Consider the following 4,953-nt stretch of genomic DNA (forward strand, 5'->3'; position numbering starts at 1 on the left):
TGACATGTATTATTTTATTATCGAGTCTATTGTTTTTTTTAATCATATATTAAAAATAATTATTCTATTGAGTATATCTTTAAAATTTGTAGTTTTATATTTTCTGAAAATTCAAGTTCAATTGTTAAAAATTATTTTTCCTCTAGGGGTTTTCACATTCTTTATAATTATAAGCATAAACAATATATTTTTATATTACTTTAACTCTGTATATGCTTAGTTTTGATTTAAAAAGGTGGATTTAAGGTCCTTTATTGAGAAGTGACATTATAAAGTTTATGAATTATGGCAAATAGTATCTGAATAGAAGTTCTTACCAGGTAGGGTGAACAATTTAGTATATTAACAAGAAGCTTTGGTTTTGGATTTGTCTAATTATCTCTTTGAAATGTAATATACTAGGGTTCTTGCATTACTCATCCACTCTTTCAATGATTTGCTTGTTGAAAATAAAATCATGGACTGTGACAATTAATAATTCAATTTATTGTTGTGTAAATTTAATGATGTGGCAACTAAACTTCATATTTTTTACAAATAAATTACCATCATGACAGTCCTAGGTAATTACTAGGGTGCTTGCGATACTCATCCACTCTTCCAATGATTTACTTGTTGAAAAAAAAATCATGAACTATGTGACAAGTAATAATTCAATTTGTTGTTCTGTAAATTATTAATAATGTGACAACAAGACAACATATTTTGAACAAATAAATTACCATCATGGCAATCCCAAGTTATTAGTGAGGCTTTGTTGGTACCCGAAAGTCTCTTTATTGTTTGTTAAACCAAATTGAGAGACATGCATAAGAATTTTGAATGTGGTCCTTACATTCTCTTTTTTGTGGGGGGTTATTCATACGTTTTTTGATCCATAGATTTGAGGGAATATAGAAAGAAATCACTAGAATAATTATTTAAGTAGGTCCTAGAAAAAATTAATCAATAGATTGGAAACGTGTAGGTTAGTCTCTATTTCAATATGGGCTTAGTGTATTTGGTTTACCCTTGAGTTTATTTCATGATGTACCCCAAGAATGCTTGATAGAAAAAATTACCCTCTAAACTAAAAATGGGTTGGGAACATGTATTAGATTTTGGAAAGCATGTCATTTGTGTGCCATATCTATCATATACATTAGCATCTAGTGGACTAGTTTCAAATTCACTTTTTATACATTTGTATAGGACAATAATTTTATATTTGCTTTGAGTGGAACTAAAAAAATCATAATTCGAAATTTGTTGATGCTAACCCAAAAACTAAAGGCAGTGAGGTCTAGTGAATCACAAAACATTTTGCATCTTAGCTCTAAATGGATACATCTTGAAAGCATCTCCAATTGTCTTCATTTTGAATAAGGAATACTAAGACAAAGTTTTGAATAGTTTCATTAAGGGTTGTAAGCATGTATCTCACCTTTGATCATGGATGAAGAACCTACACATGAAGAACAACAAAAAGTGAACGTGTAATCCTACATGTTCAAGAAATTTATAATAATGTCACATTAGATATTGCTTCGATGTGAATTCGAAATTACATGGTCCACTGGTAGAAGCTGTGTGTGTGAAAAGCGGGTAACTCTGCAAGTTGTAAGACACAAAACTTCAATTAAGTCATTGCATGCATGGTTAGACATATATAATAATGAATTAAAAAAACCATAACAAATCGACCTATTGCCTTTTAAAAGATGCGAGTATAGACTTGCTCTCAGATTTGTCTAAGCAATACCAGTGACTAGACTACACTAAGACGAAAGATTTAATCCATATGAGCACAAGATTAAGCTAAATGGATGAAAGATTAAGCTAGATGAATGAATATTAAGCTAGACGAATTCAAGCAATCTTGATTAAACTAAGCATGCAAAAAACTAAACTAAGATGCAATAATCTCAAAGCACAATATTTTCAATGACTTTAGAGCAAAAACTGCACAATAACAATAAATCTCCAGGGTGTCTTGAATGAGATATGAAGGTTGAATTTATAGAGACTCAAAAGAGAGACCAACGGTCAAGATCGATTAACAATGAGCGGTTGAGATTCCCCAAGAAAAAACACAATCCAGGTTAATTGAAATAATTGAGAGATTAGATTAAGTTAATCTTGAGATAGATTCCAATTATAGCTTGATTGAATGCATTTAGATTATAAGTCTGAGTTTGCATTGGAGATAAAATTAGTTAATTCCATGCACTTGAGATAAAATTAGTTAATTCCATGCACGTTTTCTTTAATTTGCTCAAGATTTTTATTTAGAAAAAGCCTTTTCAATGCAAATGAACCTCTTTCCTTAAAAAAACAGAGTTTTATTTTTAGAGAAAATGTTTAATTCAATTTAATTGGTTTTTAGAAATTTCTTGAGTTATCTCAATTTTAGAAAAAAAACATCTTAAGTTTGATTTCTTCTCTCAATTTAATTCTTTTATTTTCTTTTCAATTTAACTCTTTCTTTTGCAGATTAATTCCTCTTTTTGTGATTAATCTCTTTTTGTAAATTAATTCCTCTTTTTCTTTAAATTAATTCCTTTTTTGTGATTTAAATGACAAATTTATTTATTAATTAAATATGCTAGGATATTTAATTAAATAAATAGGATAATTGAATAAAATGATTTACTAGGAATAATTAATTAATTAAATAAATAGTTAATTAATATAGAGTGATTAATTTGCCATGTAACATTAATGATTGAAGAATTAATTAATTAATTAGGTGTTCAAGGTTGATTTAATTGCCTTTGGTTAGGACCTTGGTGATGTTGTCGAGATTAGGGGCCCATGGTTTAGGTGACCATTTTTAGGGTTTACATTTGCCCCCCTTTGAATTAATGTGCGAGCAAAGCATCGGTTCAAAGAATAGTTGATGTCAAATAGATATCAATTTTGAACTTGATGGATCACAAATCGATGAAGAGCGAGATGTTCGGCTTGATTTGAAACGATGAAACTGAACATATTTGATTAAAACGATACCGATCCTGGATTTGATTGAACTAGGACCGAGCAAAGTGAGATACCGTTCTTGTCCTTGATGGATCAAGAAACGAGCATCGATCTAGAACTTGATTGAACTAGATTGAGCAAAGAAACAAAACCGATTCCAAACTTGATTGAACAAGGCCCGACTGAGCGAGAGATAAAACCGATTTCGAACTTGATTGAAAAAGAATCGACTGAGCGAGAGATAAAACCGATTCCGAACTTGAGTGAACAAGAATCAACTGGCAAGAAAGAATGTCCAACTTGATTTGATGTGATGAAACTGAGCACCGGTTTGAAGATTGATTCAGATAAGGACAAAATTTTTATGCCCCTAGAGATTGCTTTATTTGACATCGAAGAATCTCAACTTAATACGACGAGATTTAGTTAAGATGCCCCTAGTAACAAGGTTTAGTTGATTTTCTTTTACTGAAAAGATTTCTGGTCGACTTTAGATGAAGATTTGAAAAATTTCTCGACTTTGAAATAATGATAATCACTGAAAAGATGTAATGAGTATGCCCCATTGGGAGCGAAATCGAAAGATAGCAAGGGTACAATGATTTTAGGCAATTTTGAAAAGATAATTTTTTTAGTGATGATCATTTGACCATGAAGATTGATGTAAGAATTAATTTGAGATTGGAGTTGAATTGAGCACAAAATGATTCGAAAAGTGACTTGAGGATGAAAGTGCTAAGTGGTCAACATCGTTAAATTTCAACTAGAAAATTGACGTCAGATTTCGATTTCGATCTAAAAAATTGACTTTGGACAGTCGATTTAGGCAAGGGTACAAATTTTATGTCCATTAGAGCAAGTTTGAAAATTAGGGTTTGGGCTATATAAGGGGTTCAATGTGTCATTGTCAATTCATTTTTACCTCTCAAAGTTAAAAAATTTGAAAAACCTCATGCGAAGAAAAATGGCAATTCCTATTCAAGAGCATCGATTCAAGTGCCAGAGATGACATAATCAGCCGCAGAACTATCCCCGAGCAGTAAGTGATCGAACGCAAACCTTGTGCATTTCTCATTTTTTGAATTTTTGTTGAATCTTTCATTTTAAATTTCGTGTGAAGTCATGTTGTGTCGTTTTATCGTGAGGTTTATATCTGTTACTCGTACGAGTATCTGTCAATTAGTATTTCGTTGTATGGCCATATAGGGTTTGTCGTTTGGTGTCTACCCTTGTATCGTATGAGAGTGTTCTTCAGAGACCATTTAATCGTGTGACATGTTACTATTTTTCATATAAGAGTGTTTACTTGTGCGGCTCGTAATGTTTTGTCATACGAGTTTCTACTGGACTCTAGTAACTCGTATGAAAAACAAGTATTTTTGAAGGTCGAAACAACAATTTTTTATTTTCAATGTTGTAAATTCGGATTCTTTAGCATGTTTAACACATTCTTAGCGCAAATTTGATCAGGTATTGATGATTTTTGTGTTTGATTTTGTAGATTTAGTTGCCTGATATTCAATTTCGGTGTACATATCTGCCAACTATGAGATTAGTGCATGATTTATTAGATGCATAGAGAGGTCACATTGGGTTGTGTGGATTTGGATACTTGTTGCAGATGTCAGATATATGTGTGAATCATGGTTTGTTGACCGCATTGGTTGAGCATTTCCATTCTGAGCATAACACTTTTCATTTGCCGGTTGGAGAGATGACGATCACTCCTGAGGATATTTACTGGATATTGAGGATTCCTTTTGCTAGAGATAAGGTAGATTACGATTCAACTCCATGGCCGAGCATTGAGGCTCTTAGATGCATTTCCACGATGATACTATCCTTGATTGTGCTATCACTTGGGACGATTTGATGAGTAGGTATGGCGTAGAGTACCCTCTTGTGTGCGTTTTGGCTGGCATGATTGGTTGTTTCGTGATGCCTGACAGAGGACAACAGGGATTCTTATGTGGATGGGGTAGAATGCTAGAGATA

Source organism: Cryptomeria japonica, chromosome 8 (assembly GCF_030272615.1).
Source record: "Cryptomeria japonica chromosome 8, Sugi_1.0, whole genome shotgun sequence".
Classification (NCBI taxonomy): Eukaryota; Viridiplantae; Streptophyta; class Pinopsida; order Cupressales; family Cupressaceae; genus Cryptomeria; species Cryptomeria japonica.